At 36.5% G+C, this 24231-nt stretch overlaps 1 long non-coding RNA gene across 1 annotated transcript in view; it reads right to left on the reverse strand.

The window, feature by feature from the left end:
• Nucleotides 1-24231, reverse strand: part of LOC122117509 — a 40674-nt gene that overhangs the window by 10967 nt on the left and 5476 nt on the right. Inside the window, exon 2 of the long non-coding RNA XR_006149178.1 lies at nt 23892-23942. This is a non-coding gene — a long non-coding RNA (uncharacterized LOC122117509). The remainder of the gene's footprint in view (nt 1-23891; nt 23943-24231) is intronic.

Consider the following 24231-nt stretch of genomic DNA (forward strand, 5'->3'; position numbering starts at 1 on the left):
TTCAGTGTACCTACTCACTGAAAACCCCCAGAGAGACAAAGTATGCATGTTTTCTCTTACGTGAAGAAGCTAGATTTAGCTTATACATTTCTAAGTAAATACACTGAGTGGCATGAAGGTGCATATAAATGTATTAACTGAAATATGGTATATTCAAAGAAGTATTCAATAGTGTAATTCCTTACAAAGGCAAAGGCAAAATTCAACAAAATAAACACCAGGAATCAGGTATTTAAAAGGACTGGAAAGGGGCTAGTGGGAAAGGGCTGAATAAATGAAGGAAGAGGAGAGAGAGAATGCAGTCAAGAATTCAACGTTAACTCTACAAAATTAAGAAGAGTAAAGGAGAGAGTGGATGGGAAAAGGATGGGTGAAAATGTTGAAAAGGGTGACATTGATCATGATGCATTATATTCAGAAACTGCTCTGTTAAATGGCAACTCTGTAAAGTTACTTCAAGATAATAAAATTAAAAGTAAAACATATGCATAGGGAAAGAAAAAACTTAGGAGGTATTGGATATGTTTACTATCATGACTGTATTAATAATATTCTATGTGTTTAACGTTCAAACTCGTTAAATTTTACACATCAACTATGTGCAAGGCACCTCAATATAGGTGTTTTCAATAGAAAAAAGAATTGAAGGGAAAAACAAAATTCATTCCCAGGTTCCATAGTCCTGTATCTCACTCTCTAATTCAACCTTCCTAATTCATACAAATTGTTCCACATTTATTATCTGTTTAGACATGCCTTCTCTAAATTTTTTAGGGAATAGTTTTGTACTCTCTGTAAATCTACTGAAAATTATATTGCGGTGTAAGTTAATGGTGTCTCTGAATTGTCATATGGGAGATTTTGTCCAATTCAGTCTGTTCACTTACTTATTCAGTAAACATTTACTGACCTTGCTATTATGGGAAAAGGTTGTGGCTGGATATAGCAGCTGCCAAATTGAAAGACCCAGTCCCTATCTTCAGAAGCTTCCAAACCAGAGGTCACATGGTCACCAAAAGGCACATGCAATACAGGGTGGTGAATTCTACAATGGTAACCCATGAGTGTCAGGAGAACACAGAGGAAACTGTCTCGCTCACATTAGAATTCAGGACAGATTTTGAAGAAGATTAGATACCTGAGTTTAAAGGATAAGAAGAGAAGGCTTCAGCCAAGCAAAGAAGCCAATATCTTAACATCAGAACAAAGAACCCGTTCAGAAGCAAGACATGGAGAAAAGTAAGGACATCAAGAGAGGGAAAGTGTTTAGCATATAAGGGTCAACAAAACCCAGAATCAGAGCCCAGGTGACAAAGGATCCCAGAACCCCACCATGAAGTTTTATGAGGGCCACCAAATATAGGAATCTTACCTACATTCAAGGAAGAACAAGATTTTATTTTAGGTGGAAGCGAAATGTTCCTCTTTTCAAAGGAAATTTCCAGTCTGGTAGCTGAGAAGAAAATGACCTTGAAGAATTTCATAGCATATGACTTCTTTTGAGCTCTAGATTTTAAAAATATTGCAAGTAGTACAAGTCACATACTCCCTAGGAAACAATTATCTTAAGTCATAGACTTAAAATTGAGTGGGACATCACAATGTCACTGGACCAAGTTTCATTTGATGTGGCATGGTTGTGCAATTCACATGGTCCAGTTGTTGTTTGGGAGCTCAGGGTTCCAGGTGTCCTATGGATACAAAAATTCTGATGCTCAAATCTATTCTGTCAAATAGTATATTTGTGTATATGTATATAACCTGTACATATCCTCTATATATTTTAATAATCTCTCAACTATTTATAATGTTTAATACAAATGTAAGTCATTATTATGCTTTTTTTGTTCAGGAACTATTGAAGACAAGGATAAGAAGTCTGTACATGTTTAGTAAAGTCATAGCCATCACAGTGTAGCTACAATTTTTTGCAGATTCTTATTTGTGTATATGAATTGTACAAACATGCTTCATTTTGAGATTACCATACATGCATATAATATAGTTTGATCAAATACACCCCCTATTACTCTTTCTTACCATTCTCTCATTTTTAAACAATTTTAACAATCTCATCCTATTTTATGCATGTATATAAAATATAAAATCATATTTAGCTCCTAACATCTCCTTTCACTTTTCCCCATCCCATTGGCCTCATAATTTTTTGGCTCTACAGTCCATATATGAAAAAAGACATGGGAATGGTACTTGTCTTCTCAAGCTGGCTTACTTTACTTAACCTGATGATCGCCAATTCCATCCACACTCCTACAACAATCTAATTTCATTCTCCTTTTTGGCTGATACTATCCCATTAGTGTATGAGTGACACATTCTTTTTATCCATTAATTGGTTTATGGAAACCTAGACTGACTTCATAGTTTGGCTACAAACATTGGTGTGGAGATAACTCTGTTGTATGCTGACTTGACATATGCCCAGGAATGCTATAACAGGATCATATACTAGGTCTGCTTTTAGTTTCTGAAAAAACCTTCATACTGATTTCCATAGTGGCTGACTAATTTACATTCCCACGCACAGTATACGGTTCTTTATCCCTGGAAAACAAAACTAACATTTGTTTTATCATCAAGTTTTTTTGATGATAGACATTCTGACTGGGGTGAGGGAAATATCAATGGGGTGTGTGTGTGTGTGTGTGTGTGTGTGTGTGTGTGTGTGTGTGTGTGTGTGCTGGTCCTGTGGTTTGAACTCAGGGCCTGAGATTTGTCCTTGAGCTTTCTTGTTCGGGGCTAGTGGTCTAACACTAGAGCCACAGGTCCATTTCCAGCTTTTTGGTGATTAATTGGAGATAAAATCTCATGGACTTTCCTGCCCAGGCTGACTTCAAACCAAAATCCTCAGATCTCAGTCTCACTGAGAAGCTAAGATTGCAGGCATGAGACACTGTCACTGGGCTACCAGTCTTTATAGCTTGCATTTTCTTTATGGTTAAGGGATGTTGAATTTTTTTTTTATATTTGTTGACCAATTGTATTTCTTCTTTCAAGACTTTTGTTCAATTTGTCCATTTATTAATTGAATTATTTCTAATTTTACAGTTTACTGTGCAAATGTGTGTACTCTGAGTGTTAATCTTTTATCCAAAGAATAGTTGACAAAGATTTCCTTTCATTCTGCCAGGTCTTCTTGAATTCTTCTGGTCATTGTTTCCTTGCCAATCCTATCTGTCAATTCTTCCTCCCTTTTCTTGCCCTTACTTTTGCTTATTTAAGGTCTACTAAAAGATGATGTATGCCTTTATCTTCAAACATTTTCCCTGTTCTCCTGCAGTCTAACTACAGTTTGTTCCTGGGGTGAATCCACAGATATGGACTCATGGATAGAAAGAAATGGCTGTGTAACAAAGACAGCTGAAGTTAAGGTCTGAAGCAACCAGGGAAGTAACAGAACCTTTAGTGCTGAGTAGAACACTGAAGTACAGGGGGATATTTGTGCAGAGACCGCCCTCTACTTCATGGTTATACCTTCATGGATATACATTATTATCCCACTTGGCAGTTGAGAAAACTGGGTCACAAAGAAGTGATTGCTCCATCCAGCATCACACAACTACAAATAAACTTGGGATTTTGTCTTTCCACCTAATACTAGGAAGATTTGCACCCAGCTATATTTCATTCATGTGGATTTTATTATTAGCAGACTCAAATTGAATTGCCAAATTAATTCTTAGGTTGGAAACATATACCTTGTCCTTAACTCATGTCCTTGAGAATTTTGCTTTACATATCTTTCTGTGTTTTCCTGTGGTCCATATTATAGTGAGAGTATGGTTAGAAGATAAAAGATTATAAACTCTGGCTTTTAGATGAACAGTATCTTAATTTAAGCAAACTCATCAAACTAAAACTGAAGTCCTTTGCTTACAAAATTTTACTTTTTTTAACTACATTTAAAGCAATAGCAAGAAAGGAAAAACCACTTGTGTCCCTATCTTGGGATTCATTTCTCTTATCATCTTATATGGTCATATGTACATAGTTTTGACCTTTTTTATCCTTATCCTAGACATATACTAGTTATTGCAAATAAGGAAAACCATGAGGCCTATGTTTCTTGGGCCTAGCTTACTTAATATAATTTTTTCCAAGTCTTTCCATTTCCTAACCAATGGGACCATGTCATTCTTTCTCATGGAGGCATAGAATTGCACTGTATATATATATATATATATATATATATATATATATATTATACATATATATCACATTTTCTTGATCTGTTCATCTACTGAAGGCATCTGGATTGGTTCCATATCTTAGGGGCAGGGAAATAACAAAATGCTGAAGTAAGGATACAGGTTGACCCATTGTAACAATGAGATGTACAAGACATTATGTTGAAAATGAACTTTACAACTGCAGCAGGGGGTGGGAGGGTGAGGGGGTGGAGAAGTTGGGGAGGTGGGGAGGGAAGGGATGCTAGGGGACAAACAAAGGAGGAGGTAACAATGCTTGATAGGAAATGTACTCACTACCTTACTCATGTAACTGTAACCCCTCTGTACAGTATTTTTACAATAAAACATATATATATATATATATAATTTACTTATTTTTGTATGTGTGTAAGAATTGATTTGTTTTTGTTAACTGCAGGACTTAGCAATAGACATATTTATTTGATTTGGCCTCAGTCTAGCATGTGTTTCTTGGTCTATTTATTCTAGTTTCTTGTATCTCTTAATCTTCTACACATGCAAGCAGAGACCTCTGCAATGAGGGCATTGGGAAAAATCTAAACAAACAATAAATCCTGGCTATAAGATTCCCTATAAATACAGTGTCTGACAAAATAATGCTTGGAAATCTGATGTTGGAAATGACTTGAGCTTTGCAAAGCCACCAAATTATACACCCTGTGCTTGCCATGTGCAGTAGTATTTGTCTTGTATTGTCTAAAATACATGTGATGAGAGTCTTGCCCATGATAAAACAAGATTGTTCCCTGTTCTGAAATGCAAATATGGTTTAGTGTTATATGGCTCAAGGAAATCTAGACACCATGACATTTGCCTCATAATGCTGAAGATTTAGTCATGCACTTCTTTTGCTTAATTGCTACTTTGGAGTTCAGAAAAACAACTATGGTTTCTTTCCTTGGCACTGAACATTCTCACATAAAACCTTCCGAGAACCTTTACCTAATGGATGCCCTAGACCTCTGGTACCCATCCAAGTGCCATCTGACTTCTGTGGCATCTGGTACCAAGAGTAGGTCACCAACAATTCAAATTGCCAATAGTCTCAATTGGAAAAGACCTTGTCTTCACTTATTTTTATACTCACATTTGTGTCTTTCTCATGTGTTGCACAAACAACTCAGCTACTTTTTCTGGACTTGTTAAGGACTTAACTTTGTCCCAAATACTTTTTCTTGGTATTTAGAGTCTGTATGGATCCCTTTCAGTGTCTATGAAGGCTGGTCTGGGTTATCAGTAGAATATGGGACAGAAGGAAAGGAAAGAAAGAAAGGAAGGAAGGAAGGAAGGAAGGAAGGAGAAAGAAAGAAAGAAAGAAAGAAAGAAAGAAAGAAAGAAAGAAAGAAAGAAAGAAAGAAAGAAAAGAAAGAAAGAAAGAAAGAAAGAAGGAAAGAAGGAAAGAAAGAAAGGAAGGAAGGAAGGAAGGAAGGAAGGAAGGAAGGAAGGAAGGAAGGAAGAAAGAAAGAAGTAAAGAAAGAAAGAAAGAAAGAAAGAAAGAAAGAAAGAAAGAAAGAAAGAAAGAGAGGAAAGAAAGATGAGAGAAAGAGAGAAAGAAAGAAAGAAAGAAAGAAAGAAAGAAAGAAAGAAAGAAGAGAAAGAAAGAAAGAAAGAGGGAGGGAGGGAGGAAGGAAGGAAGGAAGGAAAGAAAGAAGGAAAAGAAAAAAAGGAAAAGAAAAGAGAGGGAAGGAGGGAGGGAGGGAGGAAGGAAGGAAGGAAGGAAGGAAGGAAGGAAGGAAGGAAGGAAGGAAGGAAGGAAGGAAGGAAGGAAGGAAGGAAGGAAGGAAGGAAGGAAAACTATGACGTGTTTTAGATATCTTCTGTCTTCTGACTCCTTTGACTCTCATTCTGGAGGAAGCAGTTGCCATATTGTGAGCCGTTCTCTATTGAGGACCCATGAAAGTGAGAGCCAGTCCTAGTCCACAGCCAGTGAGGAACTGTGGCCTGACAAAGGATGACAAGCCAGGAAAACCAAGCCTCTGTTTTCATATCACTGAGAGTATGAAGGAGAAATGTATAGAGTGGAGTAGAAATGTCCAGAGAGCCTAAACATCAGAGAAAATATGCTACTTTGATGTTAGTGAATGCTTATACCATCCTATTGAGATAGTTCTCCTTGAAGTGTAGGACTTTGGTTAATGTGTTCTAAGTGCATACCTTACTTCAAGACTTTCTCCAAGTTTAATTTAAGTAGTGAAATATTCTCTTAAAAAAATCTAAAACCTCTTTCAATGAACAAATGGAACAAGAAAAAGTGGTATATGTGCACAATGGAATTCTATGCTTCCATCAGAAAGAATGATATTGTACCATTCATAATAAGGAAATAGAAAAACTCAGAAAAAAAATTATATTAAGTAAAGTAAGCCAGACTCAAAGAAACCTATGTAGCACATTTTCCCTCATTTGTTGTAACTAGAGTGTGCCTACAAATCTACAAGTAAAGACACACACAGGATGGTAAAAGATTTTAAAAAATACATTTGGACATGATAAATTGTACAGAACTCTGGATATTCATATAGTGAGACCAAAGGAAGATATACTTAGGAGAGGATCATGAAGGCTCAATAGTTATGTGCAGATGATCATATGAAATGAAGTTTATCAAAATGAACTTCAAGAAATGGAAACTTTTTTTGTCCTCCTTTGTTGCTGTTTTGGTCTTCTGTGCCTTTTGTCTTACATATAAGTTTGTCTGTTTGGGGGAGGGGGAGGGGGAGCACAGAATTAGTGAAACAAAGGATGAACAAATGCAGCAGTGATACTCACGGGACACTATGTTGAAAATGAACAACTGGGGAGTGGGGGGGAGGTGATGGGTTGGGAGGAAAAATCTGGGAGAAAATGAGGGAAGAGGTGACACTGCTCAAAAAGAAATGTGCTCAGTACCTGTCATATGGAACTGTAACCTCTCCGTACATAACCTTTACAATAACCATTTTTTAAACTCTGAATTTTAGAAACTTAAAAAAATCTATTTGATTTGCTGTCTATTCAAACACTAAGTTCTGAAGATCTTTATCTTTTTATAACGAATATATAAAATTTTTGTATGTGTTCTACCAAGAAGCAGCACTTTTCAGGGGAAAAACGAAACAAAACAATGCCAAATCTCATTCCACCTAATTATGCTCTTGCTTCAATTAAACCATCATTGGCTCCCTAATCAAATATCCTTCTCGCTAGAAAAAGACCTTGCAGCCCTCTTCCCAAACACCAACATTGCATGAAATCCCACCTACACTAATCTTCCACTCCCAATGTTTTATATATATATATATATATATATATATACACATATATAGATAATTGTAAAAATACTGTACAGAGGGGTTACAGTTACATGAGTAGGGTAATGAGTACATTTCCTACCAAGCATTGTTACCTCCTCCTTTGTTTTTCCCCTCCCATTCCTTCCTTCCCCACGTCCCCAACTCCTCCCTCCTCTCCCTGAAATTGTAAAGTTCATTTTCAACACAGTGTCTTGTACATCTCATTGTTACAATGGGTCAATCTGTATCCTTATTTCAGCAGTTTATTTCCTTTTCCCTCTCCAAATTAGAAAAATGTATATACAAGATGCAGTGCACCAACATCAAATACAGTATAAACAGGGGTTATACCATGTTCTACCTCCAATTCCAAGAGCAAAAGCTAAAGAATAGATTTCAGTCTCATGAAATTTTAGTCTATGAATTTAGCTTCTGATTCTTTCTCAAGCAGATCCAATGTCCAAAAATAAGTACATAAATACAATCTATTCATTTCTATAAGAGAAATGAAAAGGATAAACAATTCCAGCAAAATAGAAGATTGTAATTATTTCCTTCCAAACACTGAGATGATTTGGAAGGAAGCCAAAAAGAAATAGCAAGCAGAACCTGTACAGCTCTCTGCTGTTAAATATGTGATAGGTTTCCCCCACCACCACCATTTGAAAGTAGAAGTTTTTGCTCCTAATTTGAAGTACCAAAGATAATCAAGAACAATATCTTCAAATGTTAAACACATTTTCCTAATAATAAAAGTAATAATCTATGTTTATTAGAGGGAACTTCTGAAGTTCAGAACAGTTTTACTAAAACAAATCCCCACATAATTCCACAACAGAAAAGAGGTCTTTTTTCACTTTATATCAGTAGGTAGTTTGTTTTATTCTGTTTTTACAGCATATCTTTCTCATTTCAACAAACATTATTTAGACAATATATCATAATACTGATTGCTAAAATTTTCTTGCCTTTGTAATACTCCAATGAGTAGTCATATTACTTACTTAACTATTTTTATCTTTCTGTGTACTTTGATGGATTGCATTTTGTGCTAATATGCCATAATGAATGTTTTGCTTTAATTATCACCTATAAAGACATTGAAAGAACTCTTATAGCCATAAATAGAGACCAATTTAAAAATTTGAAGATACTTAACACATTTCAGGTTACAAGTAACAAGTTATCTTTACTTTCCCTTCTTTTTTAACATGACTAATTACATAATAATTGTATACTTTATATAATTATAAATTATATAATAAGTCATACCAATAAACAATTGTACCATTAATTAATCATACCAATCATCATATTGGTCATTTTTGCTGCATAACAACCAACCCCAAAACTTTGCTTAAAACAATGAACATTTCAGATCTCAGTTTCAGGTACAGCTTTGCTGGGAAATTCTAGTTCATTTATGAACTTGCTCTCAACCTGCAGTAACTTCAATACCAAAGGAGCTAGATCCACATAGTTGCTGGCAGATGACATTTCCTCCCTAGCTGTTGCCTGGATGCTGTTTCTGACTTTAATGGGCTCCTCCAGGAAACTGCTCACAACGTGGGAGCTTCTTCCTCTAGAATGAGAGGCTCAAAGGAGACAGACAGATATCTGAAATGGAAGTCACAGTTTTTGTAACTTAATCATGCCCTCATTTTTATCATCTTCTATTGGTCACCTTGCCCAACAGCACTGGCACAATAGTAGAGAGAGTTACACAAGACAATAAATACCAAGAGAGAGAATTCAGATTTCATAGACTTTACATTGGAACTATAAAATCTAGAAGACTACCCATGGAATAACATTCTATAGTGATAATATATACTACATGAGCATCATGTATAAATATACATATATATGTATATTAGTATAGCTTAGTAGAAAAGAGCATGTTCAGTAGGTATAAGGATCTGAATTTGATCCCTACTACAGAAAACAAAGAAGAAAAATGAACAAAGGGGAGGAAAAGGAAAAGGAGGAGAAGAAAGAATAGGAGAAGGAAGATGGGGGGGTGAAGAAGAGAAACGACAAAGAAAGAAAAGCATAAAGATTGATACAATTGCGGGGAGTATCGTTGTGGAGATGGGAGGGAAGAGACGGGAGGGGAAAAACAAAGGAGGAGGAAACAATGTTTGATAAGAAATGTACTCATACCTTGCTCATGTAATTGTAACCCCTCTGTACAGTATTTTCACAATAAAAAAACTTATTTTAAAAAGATGCATTTATTAGATTACAATTATGAAGTAAAGCAAGTATATGGTGAGCGGGTGTGGAGTATTGTAGTCCCTGAAGAAAAAAGAGGGAATGTGCTCAGGATAGTATATAAAGATGGTTAAGGAACTGACAATTTTGCCCTTTTTAATTTATTAATGGTAAATTGCAGATGTTCACCTTATTTGGGTTTTCCCCCCATGGCTTTATTTCTTTCTTACTGGAAATACCAGAGTTTAAACTCAGGGCTTTATGCTTGCTAGACAAGAGCCCTGTCATTGAGTTATCCCTCCAGCAAACTTTTTTTTTTCTTTTTTGGTGGTAGTAGGGTTTAAACTCAGGATCTTAAATCTGCCAGTCAAGTGCTCTACATCATGAGCCATGCCCACAACCCCAGTTTTATTCATTTGTTTGCTTTTTGGGGGATTGGACTATTGAGGATTGGACTCAGAACTTTGTGCATGGTGAACACAGAATCTACTACTGAATGTATCCTCACATATCCATTATTTAAGCTACACATAAACATTTTAATATACACTCTAGGTACAATATATTTCATAACTAAGTATATGAGGGAATATGAGGAAAGAGCAACAAATAGCAAAAAATGTGTCAACAATATTTGCAATAAGAAGGCAGTCATCACCACATACCTTATATTGATGTAAAAAGCATTGTGATAAGCAAGTCGAGTGGATTTTTTTCCATTTAATTTAGCAACAGGTAGAAAGTGATAGTGGTTCTTTTTCCCTTCATTTGCCAAAGACTGGGCAAAGATTTTAATCAGGAAAACACAATGTATGATGTTTCTTTTATTCTATAACCCTGAAGACAGGCCTACCAAAGCAAGAGCCTGACCACAGGACTACTAACCTAAAGATAATTTTAATGGTTTTCAGTTAGATAATACCAAAAGCCTAAACAAAGCCACTTTATAAAAGAATAAGTCAGAGTTCAGATCTTGTTTTACAAATCACTGAAGCACAGAGGAGATAACTTGTCCAGTGCTACGCTGTTGGTCGACAGAAAGCAAGGATACAAACCCAAGGAGGCAGACAACCACTGCCCTGAGGTTCCCACTGCACACGTTATCCAGGCTATATGGTGATGGTGAGGGGAGTAGAGGCAGCTGGAGAGCCCTTCGCCATCCTATGGAATAGCAAGCACTTTGTTTAAGTGCCACAGGTCACAGAGGAGATGCAGGTCTGGTGTCGAATTTAAAAGTTCCATTTCAGACGTGGGATCCTGGGTCTTTTACATGGGTCTTTGAGAGAGCCCTGCCAGGATGCCAGACAATGGTTGCCCAGGCAAAGTTGAAGTTCAGGGGAGAATGGGTCTGAGAAAGCCCAACCTGGCTGTCAAGTAATCATTGCTAAGTAGACAGCATTCCATTCATGATTCTTGTCTTGAAGATGAGGAAACCAAGGCTATGACAGGGAGCTCGGGAGATAACTGTAGAGCCAGAATCATATTCAAGCAATCATTTTAGGTGTATATTTCAGGACAGGTTTTTCTCCTTTGTAAATCAGCAATTTTTTCCATGCAAAGTGAAAGGGTAAGGTGTTGGAGAAGTGACAATTAACATCTATCTAAAGTACCTAACAAATTGTTTTCCAAAAATACATGCTCAATAAATTATTATTGTTATTATTATTACATTATCATTATTATCACTTATCAGACTGAATATAGGCAACATTCCAAGCTCCTGGCCCAATTAGTCTCTTGGCAATTTTTTCCCTATAACATTTTCTAATTACATGAAATTTTCACTAATTTTTTAATCAAGGAGCTACTTTTGAGGCACATAAATTAGTCCTAAAAATACGCTGTAAGCTTGAGAAATCTGATTTTAAAAAAACATAACAGAAAAACACATCACAAAAGTTCTATAAAACGCTACTTGGAAACAAATTAAAAGCCACGTAATCTTGAAGCCTAAAATGTTCAAGGCAATTCTGTGGTATGACTCACTTCATTTAAAGAAGAATCAGGGATATAAGCATTTGTCTCAGGCCTATAATCTCAGCTCTTAGGGAAGTAGGTAGTGCAAGATGATCAGATCATAACCAGGCAAAGGCAAACACAGGAGACTGTTTCAGGGAAAAATAAAAAGTGTGGAGGGAGGGTATGGTTCAAGAAGTAGAACGCTTGCCCAGCAAGCTTGAGCTCTGAGTTCAATTTCCAGTGCCTTTAGGAAAGAAGAGGAAGAAAACAAAGAAAAAAATAGAAGAGTCAAAGCGGAAACCTAATGGGAAGTTCTTTGTCAACCAGGATCATCTTGCTCAGGATTTTCTTTTGTGGCAATATCTATGTTCCCAGATGGTAAACTGCTCCCTAACACCCCCACCCCTGCCTCAGCCCTCCAAAGAATGGTCCTTAAAAAGGCACAGAAAAATTTGAAATCTGAAACTATAACTGAAAACATTTAGACCCAGAAACGCAGTAGAAGCCTTGAAGAAGGAAGTGTATTGAAGCATCAATGTATCACTTTGTCATCCCTAACTCCCTCAGATGTATTTTCCTTGGGACTCAATGTGGTGACTAACAACGAGGTTATTTTGTCCAAGACCTTGGGATTGAAAAATGACAGGAGAGAAGAATTCCTGGTAAAATGACTCTAATTTGCGTCACCTATGCACCCACTGGCACACACGAAGGTCAAAACACAAACAAATACACTTAAGAATAAATGGAGAAAAAGGACATTGGAAATAAATGAAATTTATTGTTTAATTTGATTGCCTCTAAGATAATATATTTGGTAAGGATGTGAATATAAGCAATGTGGAAAAAAATAAAATAAACCAAGAGGAAGCTGTGCCAACCTCATCCATTAGAAATAAGAAAGAGATGTTTCAAGACATGAATCTGTTTTCTTTTCCCACTAAGGATTCTGGGGTTTTGTTTTAGTTCAATTTTCTCTGAGCATGGCTGCAGAGCCTCAGACTCCCCTAGATCTCCCTCGTTCCATGCCCCTATCCCTACCCGAGCTTATCTGAATATATAAGCCTGCCCTTTGCTCAGATTTATGAGTCCAGCCAGAGCTGTGTGTATTTACAGTGTTCTGACCTGAAGACCCCAGGCTGAAGGAGAAGAGGAGGAAACTGGGACCCATTCCATAAACAGAGACAAATATGAGGGGGAGGTAGGAGGCTTTGCTTGCACTTAACATTTTTAACTATTTGGCTGAGCTTAAGAATTAGCTATTAGATTGAAGTAAAAGAAAAAAAGGAAAAAGGAAAAAAAATAAAACAGGAGATGTGAAAGCAGACTTGGAGAGAGCAAATTGTATATATTTTACTCCGTTCTAGTTGCTTGGAGATTTCTGTGTTTGGGGGTGGGGTGAGGTTAAATTTAATGCAGAAGGTCAGAAGAAAATTGATAAGTCAGTTATGGAGGGAGCTATAAAATGCTTTGGGAAGGCAGAGGGTCTACAAAGATGAGGATATAAACAACATTTAATAAGTCAGAAAATTTCTCCAACCACAAGTTGAGCTCCTTGTGTGAAGCAAGACTGTTTGCCTTTTTAAAACTGTAATTAGTTATGGAAGAAAAATCTCCTGCTTCATGCTTAAATGAGAACATGTTGCTATAGATTACCAAAATGCAATCAATTATGAGCTGAAATATTTTTCTTCTGGCCTGGTGACTTACTTGAAAGCAGTTGCATTTTCAAACAAGACTGTTTCATGTATGTTCTCTCCATATGTGAAGCAAGAGGTACCTCTAAGAGGCATGCATCCACCCAAAGGGTAGGTTAAGAAAAAAGGTAAAAAAGGTGCCCCCCCAGCAAACTGGACCCCTTCTTCCACAAGGCCATGTCTTTGTGCACAACCACACAATAAAAGCCTAACTTCTGTCAAGGTCATTTCTCAAACAATCTCTTAGCAGGAAACACTTAAGTCCATAGTAGAAAAATATTATCCTGATCTACTAACTCACTAAATCTTAAGTAATCCAGGACTCCAGAATCTTAAATGCAGACTACAGTATTCATTAAGAACTCATTAGCAAAGTAACCAAAACAATATAGTAAATGGAACACAATTGCCTTATACTAAAATGGGAGGGGGGAGCAAAATGACAATATCTCCACAAACTAATTTACATTGCAATGGAGTAAAGACCTATGATGGACATGATTGAGGATGTGATAGGAAAATGTGTGAAATCTCCCCAAATAGCTTTTTTTTTTGACCCATTTCAATAGAAAGCAATCATAGTCCTCTGGTATTACCTAATAAAGCTATCCTCATCTGCTATAACAATCATATTGTTTGATTGAAACCTTTTGTTTTAACTAAGATGTATTGCAGATAATATGACTTGGGTTGAATTATTACTAATAATTACAGGAGAAAATGCATGTGCTTAACACTGTGTGGCATATGATAGCTGTTAACTTGTTTATTAGTATTGCATTATTATTAAAATCACTTGGCAAGAAATCTAAAGAAAAATTAACTCCATGACTGAACTTTGAAAAAAATGTATACTACAAAATTCACATAAATGCATTTTCTTTGCAATTTACTCATGCCATTTCATGCTTAAAATCAAACATAAAATTCAGAGTAGTAGAGTTAAGAAAGGCATTTGGTCATTACATCAGTATGAACTGACTGAGTAAGTGAATATTGGAACAAAAAAAAATGATGAATGCAAACCTTAAGAAGGCTGCATTTCTAAAATGCAATGAAAAACCTAATGTTCTCAGAAGCTAATTTTTAATGCAATCATGTTTGAACTTTCCTCTAAAATAATGAAACTTCTGCTTTGTAAATAATGCATGTTCGAGGCAGATACAACTGGGTGAAGAGATTTGAAGAGGAATTTGGGGGAGAGTAATTTCACTGCAGCTAATAATGCTTCCCTGTGTCATTTCTTTGGAGATTCATTTGCCAGTGATTTTTTTTTTTTCTATAGCAACAGTGGGTTCAGATGTAACCATTTCAGAGCAGAGGCCTGGCTGAGTGTACCAGGAAAAATACATATATAAATAAATAAATAAAAATACACGCACCACAAAGAACATTGAGATGAATGGCTCTATTTTATGAGCCATAAAAGTTTTATTCATCTTGACACTGAAACAGGTTTAGGCAGTGAGTTGACACGCCTTAAATAAATAAGTGGAATTAATTCCCCAGCCCTTGAAACAATAGCAGCATGTATGAGGCAGGGAGAAATGCCCCATTGTTTCCCGTGGCTGGCTGATAGTGATATTATTTGTGTTTTTCTGTGCTGCTTCCTCAGGGGCCTGCTTGATCCACTTCAGATTCATCCCCTGTTTTATTAGAGGTTGAAAAAGGTTCAGGACCTGGTTGTACCACAGCTCCCACCGACAGCTAAGGAACCAGTTTGGCGTCTGGTTTATCTGTTGTTTTACTGCTGACCTTCAAATCAACTTTAACCCCTGACCCCTGGAGGCATCTATCATGACAAGAGGCTGTTTAACACAAATGGTGCCCATTTATAGGGGAAGAGACTCAGAAGATTTTCTTTTTATGAAGAATTTAGTTTTTCACCCTTCTTTTCTCAGTCACCACAGGTGAAATCCCTCTTAGCAGCTGGCTTATGAAATAATCTGAAGGGAGGCCTTAATGAGCCGAAAGCACCCTCAGCTGGAGATAAATATATGCAAATGAGATGCACAAACAAAGGAGCCTGGACAGAGAAATATCTGCAATTCCAGCAAAATGCTGCCTGCAGCTCGAAGATGAACAGCTTTGATAAAATGGTAACAAAAAGCACCTTTTTATCCTCCAGCGTGTTTTACATTGCAATACACCATTGTCATTGCAAGCCACTGGAGCATGAAGAGGCTTTCTGCAGTTTCAGAAAACTGTTTAAACATTTGTTTTAAGGCATTCATGAAGTATAATCAATGGACTGCTTCTTTGTTGTTGTGATTTTTTTTCTTTTTTTTTTTTCCCTGTGTTTCAGATGTTACTGTAGTTATTTTACCTGTTGGTCTTTTCGTGGTTTAATGTTGCTGTCTGGACTGGAGCTAGTTCACATTTTGTAACTGTTTCTTCCAGGAGTTCCAAGGAGAAAGAGGCTTTGTTGTTGTTGTTGTTGTTGTTGTTGTTGCTTTCCCCCAATTTCAATGGAGATTTCAAGTTAACAACTAGTAAGAATCGGCTTTGAGTTACACCCAAACAACTAGTTTTAATGATGGCAATCAAGTGTGCAGAGCTAATTCAGAGACAGGCATGTAACATGCTGATTCTAATAAGCTTTAAAAAGGCAATCTCTAACTTTTAAAGGTCTCCTTTTTTAATGTAATCGTCCTTGGTTCATATGATGCCAAAACAAACACAACAATTAAAATATGTTTTCAATGTGTATCCACAGTGTTATTTTGATGGTGTTTTAAATTAGCATCATGTTGGTAAAATATTGATTTGATGAGCTTTAAAAAAGCTGAAATCATCAACCTATTGGGGCAGGGAGGGGGGGTGGGGGGGTGGGGGGGGAGACCAAACCAACAACAGTTTTCTCTAAAAAAAGAAAAAGATAAAATGAACAAAGCCTGAGCCCCAAGATCTTACTAGAAAGAGGACTCAGGACACATAAACAGCTGCATTTGAGCTCATGTGTTTTGTTTAGGTGACTAGTCAAACATCTAAGGTAAGAGGGAAAACGCTGTGCTCTTCACACGTGTCAAAACACCATCACTAGGAAAGCTCAGCATGATTCCACTCTCTCATTTATAACCCAGTCCTAGCATTCTACAGAGCTAGGTGGATAAAGAGCATTACACTTCCTTTACCTAAACTATTTCATCTCCATAGCTAGGATCGGAGCAGAGACCATTTCTTCTGAGCACTGTGTAGCTTTCACATTTGGTGTGCATTTCATCAGGCAAACGTCAAATTTGCTAATAACGAGAAAATCTCCTCGTTTTTAATCATGCCACTCCTGTTGCATGGGATAGAGGAGGGGGTGGAAAGCAAGGAATAAGAGAGGGGAGCAGTGGGGGAAAACCCTGAAGAGATCTGACCCAAGAGAAGAAGGAGAAAAACGCTTCTTTGGGTATGCAACCTACACACGTGCTCAGTTATGTCAATGTCTGCGTCAGTGCATCATTAGATTCAAAATTTCAGGAGTTAATAAAAACTTGGTTCTATTAGGGATGCTTTTCCAAGCCCAGGTTGGAAGCAGCATAATTATGTTCAACTGCTGTTGTTTGAAAGGGCAAACAGCATGTTAGGCACAGAACAATGAAATTACAGCTGAGATTTAGGTTAGCAAAAGCCGTCTTCTCTAGGCTTTTATGATTCATTATTTCCCATTAAATACAGTATTAGAAGTGTACACTAGATAGCTCATGGTTGCTGCTCTCGAAGCACATTATCTATATTACACAGGTCTGGGGAGCAGAATTAGAAAACTTTGGGGGAATGAGCAATATGTGTTTGCTGATAGAAGTACCATATGGCTCATCTTCTTCAATTGCTTTCATTGCGACTCTGATGCTGGAGAAATTAAAGTTTTATTTGATGTGGCACAGCTTAATGAACTGTCTTCTGTTAGGAAAATTGAATATGTTTCCTGTTATCTGAGCACAGAGCCTCCACGGTTTGGCTGATGAGGGATGCATTATGTATTGTTTATTTAGCATTTTGAAAACAAAAGCAAGATATTGAAGGTAAAATTGATTACTGCTGGATTGCATTATATAATCAAGTTTTCTCCCTTTAAATTTCCCTTTACAATCCTCTAGCAATGTTTTAATATGAGATCGTTTCCAGGGTTTTGCTTTGTTTTGTTTTCAAAAGGACACAGAGCTTGGCTTTATCAAAATACCCTTGTTTCAGTGAGCCACATGAAACTCTGGAATCCGTATTGAAATATATATATAAACAAATACATATTTCAAGTATATATCGATACATATCCATACATCATATATATATATGATACTTCAATTGGTGCAAATTTAATTGCAACTATTCTAGTGGACAACAATTGATTTTGAGTGAAAGGAACTTCTGGTTGTTCAGAAGGGACTGTCATTTTCTTTTGTTTGCAATACACTCCTTAATAATAGGCTAGGATAGGGTCATCTGAAAGGGAAGAGATGTTTAATATTTGGAAGTACAAACTTCAAAACGACAAGTTTCAATTTTTGAGTTAGTAGTCAAGTGAATGTGAAGCTAGATTTGATCTATACATGAAATGCACATCCCAAGTTTGTTTTTAATGGAATACATATGATAAAAGAAAGCACAACCGAAAATATACTGCCATGCTCAGAAATCTGGAAGGTCAACTTATGTAAAGTCCCATCCCACAAAGACTCTATAAAGAGATATCTCTCATCTGTTGTTTAGTTTATTCATTTCTGGAGCTGACCCCTTTTTTAAAAAAATTAAGAAATCTGGGTAATCTCTTGAAAAAGGCTGAACTTGTAAAAGCATGTTCTAATCTCTGCATTTCTTTCTTTTTTTCAGAGACAAAATATTCTTTCCAAGCACTGATGGTTCAAAGGCACCCACTGGTATCTAGCAAATAGAATTTAAAAAAAATAGTTCAAGTGAATCAACATGTATCTGGAATATACAGTCACCATCCCCCATCTTTCACATCTTCTCAAAAAAAAAACAAAAACAAAAAACGCCTCATATATCTTCTGAGCTCTGAGATGTTTTGAGGATCCTGGCAAATATGGCAGTTAAACAGACTTCTCTCACAATCTAAATACTGTCTCTTCAAATGTTTATAGTCCATGAGTCAAATAGAAAAAAAGAAAAATCTGGTATTGAATCAAAAATAGTGATCTTGAAACAGCTCTCTGAACAAACTGTTTAAGCAAAACTTTGGCCACAGAGATTCTGGATTCCTATTCTTCCTCTGATTTCTTTGTCTTCACGGGGAATTTTTTAGATGCCATCATTTTACTTCCTTCTTGAAATTAACAAATTGAATTTGAATTAAAAGGGATGCCTGGGCTGGGGGTGGGGAGACATAGTCACACAAACTTCTTTTTGGAGACAGTGGAAAAGAAAGCATCCCGTTCTTATGAACCCCCCTCTCCTGGCAGGGGCCTTGGAGGAGAAACAGCATTATGCATTGTTATCAGCGTGGTGTAATTTGACTGTTGACAAAGTATCGGCGGCAGTGAGAATGAGCGCAGTTAGGAGTGTGGCGGATTGTAATCAAGAAGATGCTTAGCTGTGCAACACTGCATCTTGAGCAGATTTGAATCAACATTGCCTTAAGGGGACACACACACACACACACACACACACACACACACACACACATACCCCAAAAGGGAAAAAAAATCCATTAATTTTTAGAGGGAAAATTAGAGTGGCACTTGATGAAGTGAAATTTGACATGCGTTAATTGCTCTGCAGTTCTCCTAATTAGAGATTTTCAAATTCTTTTACTGCTGTCACTGTGATGGCATATTGTCTTGCTGGACAAATACTAAAAAATTGCAAACTGCTTTGATCAGGAAGTTTCACCTACAAAGATTAGACTGTATCTCCTGATCTACTTCCAAAAGGTGATCAGCTAGAGAGTAAAGAAGACTGTTCTTTGACCTTCCAGCCCAGATTTCAAAATACAAGCAAACAAAATAATAAGGTTGTAAGTATTTCATTATGACACTTAACATAAAGGAAGCAGGTGCTGATGCGATTTTCTTGATCAGCTCGAAATGTTCCTTTCATACTCCTGTCTCTGCTTCATATGAAATATTTCAGGTGGGGGAGAAAGCCAGGGAACTGCTACTTTATATATACAGTCCCATATTTCTACTTTTATTCTGCAGAGATTGGAGAAAGGTATATATATTTTTTCAAAGGCCATGTCACATTTTCCCCAGATCTGAAGTCTCAGGTAATAACAGTCCAGGTTTCCCTTCATGTCTTATGGTAATTATACTGCTATTTGGCCTCCACATTGTCACCAAATATGATACCATAATAATTTTGGTTTCCTTGTTCCAACTCCTGTTGTCTAGCCCTTGAACCTCTCTTAATTCATTAACATATTGAATTTTTTCAATTTTCCATTTTCTTGCAATAACAATATTAATGCTGAGGTGAAAGCTTGATTGGAGCTAAATTACTTGTTACCTTCTGGCATTTATTTATATGGCATTGAATTATAAAGCTTTGCTATTGTCATGCCTTGGGCGAATTGTTTATGACACCAGTAATAGGAGTAATTGTTATTGTTGAAATTACCTGTCAGCTACCCATAGCAGTGGCCCTTGTCCCACTGACAAATAGTGACAAGGGAGAGGTATCCTCCATGCATCCCCCTGATGGCTTCTCCTCTGATAATAAGAAGTGCAGGCCCTCTGATAATTTGCCTGTCACTGTTGAGTGCAGCTCAGAGAGAGTTGGCCAAATTGTTGTCATTCACTTTGACAAAGACAGCAAAATGCTCAGTGCAGAAGGAGGATTATCAAAATAAATGAAATCCCTTACATCCCCTTTGTTTGTTTGGCTCAAGAATTGCCTGACTTTGTAGGAGGTTGGGAAAAATCAAGGTCCAATTCTTAGGGATGCACCTCTTTTCATTCTAAGATGAGGTTTCCAGGGAAAGGAAGAAGACATTAGAAGACTTACCATTTGTATTGGTTAGTAAAAAGAAATTATATTCAAACATAAGGCGAAAGTGAATGGACTTGTAATAAGAACTCGAAACATGACTGAATACATTAGTTTAGCACCTTTTCTCTCCTGGTCTTTCTTTATTTCTCTCTGTCTTTTGTGACTCATGCAGGCAAATTCAATAAGCTTTCAAAGTTGCACAAATTTTCCATTTGCAATCAGGTATGCTTGGAAGTGTATACTTCTGCATTCTGAACTCTTCCCGTTTTAGAAGATTATAGAGTAAAATTTAGGATTATTATTTCAAATGGCTGGTTCCTTTCCATAAATTACCTTATTTTATTTATATGCGATCTTCCTGGGTAAAGATAAATGAAACATAGCTTCAGATATCAAGCATCAATTATCACAAGCATACGGAGAAAGCAAAATGACCCTGTTAGTGCCAGAGCTCGAATATAAATATTTGCATTGTAACCCCCCCACACCCGGGTTGCAGTCTGTGAACCTGTCACTGAGGAGGGAAGGGAGCAAGGACAGTAGGACTGGAAGGTGTCTGTCCACATCTTAAAAAATGCACTATAAGCTAATCAAACCTTTGTTGCTATAAAAACCAGAATCACTTCCATCTTTCCACAAAAAGGCATCATTTTATGCTAGGAAAATTCTTCTTTTTAAGGTGCCTGTGAGGCTATTTCTCATAGATCTTCTTGACAAATACTTGCTGTTATAAGAAGTCAAGAAGAAAAAGGGGAAAAAATAACTAGGATAAATGTAAAATATTGGCTCCTTATAGGATAGTAATCAGTTGTTTATTGGTCTCTACCAGACAAGTAATGACCAACCACGGTGTTAAGTGCCAGCCATGTTGCCTTGGGCCCTTCTCTCTTAACACCAGCCATTATCTGATTAGAGAACCTCCAAGGAAGTCGCTATTGCATAATTTTATGGGTCTTAACAGCGCAGGTTGGCTGGCAGAAAAACTACCTAGGAGGGTTGATAAAGCAACAGTGAAACATGATTTTATTTACTCTACTCACACCTTTCTCTCTCAAAGAGAATCTGAGTCTCTCAGACACTGGTGGCTGCAGAAAAAACCACGATTGCTTCAAACAGGAATTGTGTAGGATGTGGAGGAGACAGGAGAAGCAAAATGATCTGTCTCTTAAAGCTTTTCATGGGCTGCACAGTTGGAAATAATGAGCAGCCCTGTTAGAGGTTTCTAGATGCTTTCTTCTATGTTTCGTATTTAAAGCGAGTAAATAGGGTTTTAGCCATGCTAAAATCTTACATTCAATAATAGAATGCTAGGGATAAGATGTGTTCCTAATCCTTAATAATATATTCTTCTAAAGCCAAACCACGTCATGCCTAACTATGGTGAATGTCCCTGATTAACAAGTGGAGGACAGTGACATAATTAAGAGGTTATCTATAGCAATAAAAATGCTCAAACCTGTCTTGGAATGTGATCCCTCCAGCAGATAATTTTTAAGAATGTAGCATGTCCTCACCGACTGTGTCAAGCCTCGCGTTAGTGATCCCAGGAGGGAAAATAAACATACGTTTTTAAATGAAGATATTTAAGATGGACCTCATATTTCAGTGTGTTGCTGTAACCTGGTCTTTTTATGTTCCTCCTATAAAACCTAAATTAAGCCTCTTAGGAATGGTTTTGCTGCAGGTTCCCTTGAAAAACACAATACATTTTTAAATGGTTCAGGACTTAAGTGCACTTTAACATGTAATCACTAATGTGCATTCTTTTCTCAGCTTTTCCAAGCACCAGCTTTCTAAAAGGGAAGAGGCTGCTTTAGAATTGAGCTTCATTTGAAATGTAAACTTTTAGCAAATAGTAATTGCTCCTGTAGCTCTTTTGAGGAAGTGACTGGCAGCAAATCTCCCTCTCTATCCCTCCCTCTCTCCCTCCCTCTCTCTCTCTCTCTCTCTCTCTCTCTCTCTCTCTCATACACACACACACACACACACACACACACACACATTTTGAAATACCCATCAGTGTCAAAGGAAACTGCACACGTTCCTTTTGCTGCTCTAAATAAGGCTCAGCAATGTTAAGAAAAATGTCAGAAGCAAGCTCAGTGGATTAAAGGAACATTCCTGCACCACTATCAGGCAGGACGGCCGGGCATCCTGAGCTGCCCGATTCTGAGGATTTTTTTTCTTTTGTAAAATGCTTAGTATATTCAACTGCAGGAAATTTTATTTAGAAAGATGGAAGGGTTTGATATATTTGTAACATAGAACCTTTACTTGATTTTCCAAAATCTTGTTATTCTTTAATGTACCTTTAATTTGTCTTTTAAAAATTAGAACAGTCAGGCATTTGTTTTTCCTCTAGAATGTTTCTCTACCCAAGTGTAAAGTGAAAATACGTATATTCTTGACTCGTCTATGCATTTTTCTTTGCTTTCTAAAATTCTTTCTGGAATATTCACTTGGTGATAGCAGATAAAATGCTGGGGTCTAACACATGTGAATTCATTGAACTAAGCAGTGCTTTTTCCTCTTAAATAAAATTTATATGTAACTTTTGGGTATTTTTGACAGTTTCCACAAAAATAACATTCAGTAGTGTATTAAAAATAAGTGAGTAGTATGAGGGTTTTTTTTTTTACTAAAGAATAGTCAATAATCACAAAATCGTGTAATAGCAGTAAGATAACCTACCTTATCCTATGTATGTAATTAAAACTTAACAAGTAAAAAAAAAATACCTTACAACTTCACAACCATATAATACCACAAAGGACAAGATTTGTTTGACAGAAACAAGGTAAGCCTCAGCTGATCTTAAATATAAACTTTTCCAAAACAGGCTGAAAATGAATTTAGACAAATTTGGTTCTTAAACTTTAAAGATTTCCTGCCTGTTTCTGTATGTCCTTTATTATATTAATTTTTTATTTAAATTACACCATTAACTGGATATGAATTTATCAAGAATACATGTATTGATTTATAAAACAGTACCATTAATTATTATAATAGCTAGATGGAGCTGATATTACAAAGCCATTTAAAGGTTTTTAATATAACTTGGACATACATAGATAGATAGACATTATGGACAAGACTACAATTTAAACTGGCTACCAGCAGTTAATGAAATCCTTGATTTATATTCTAGTTTAGAGATTGATTATATTGTTGCTTTGTAAAACTATTTATATTATGCCATTTTTCAAAGGATGTCTCAATAAAAAAACTAAGTAAAATATTCAGTCAATTCCCAAAGCAGATTTTGTTTTCTATATTTTAAATGCTAGTGAAAATAATTGATTGTGTGTGTTCGAAGCTTTGTCATTTCCATTCCAGAGGTGGCTTTCCTGATGGGAGTCTCATTTGCATATTCACACTTTCCCACACTTTTGATCCTTGTAGAAATAAACCTTTCTTTTTATTTCATTACACACACACACACACACACACACACACACACACACACAGGAACTCATGTATATTTTACAAAACCCCAACATCAGGTTACATAAGTCTTTCTGGCATCTTTTATGTTATGCATTTTTTTTTCCTTAAGGTTGTGGAAAACTGGGACTTACCACCAAGCTGCAAAGCAGGCATTCACGAAGACATTTGGGTAAGAATGCAATCTGAAGAGAAAAAGAGAAAAATAAGGAAGAATATAAGCAAATAACGGTAACACTCAAGTTATTTTTCAAATGGTAATTAGCTAGCAAATTGATGGAAAGTAAAATTCTTTTCACTTTGTACTGGGTTTGGGTCCCCTGGTATCTTTATTTATATCACTTCTCCTTGCCTGGCAACATATGTTACCGATTTATTATAGCATTTTCACTGTTTGCAGACAAATCTAAAGGCTAGCTGAGAAGGCTAGCTTCATCTGATGACTTTAACAACAACTGCAGGGCATCCTTGAGG

Source organism: Dipodomys spectabilis, unplaced genomic scaffold (genome assembly GCF_019054845.1).
Source record: "Dipodomys spectabilis isolate Male_0828 unplaced genomic scaffold, ASM1905484v1 ptg000141l, whole genome shotgun sequence".
In the NCBI taxonomy this organism is placed as follows: Eukaryota; Metazoa; Chordata; class Mammalia; order Rodentia; family Heteromyidae; genus Dipodomys; species Dipodomys spectabilis.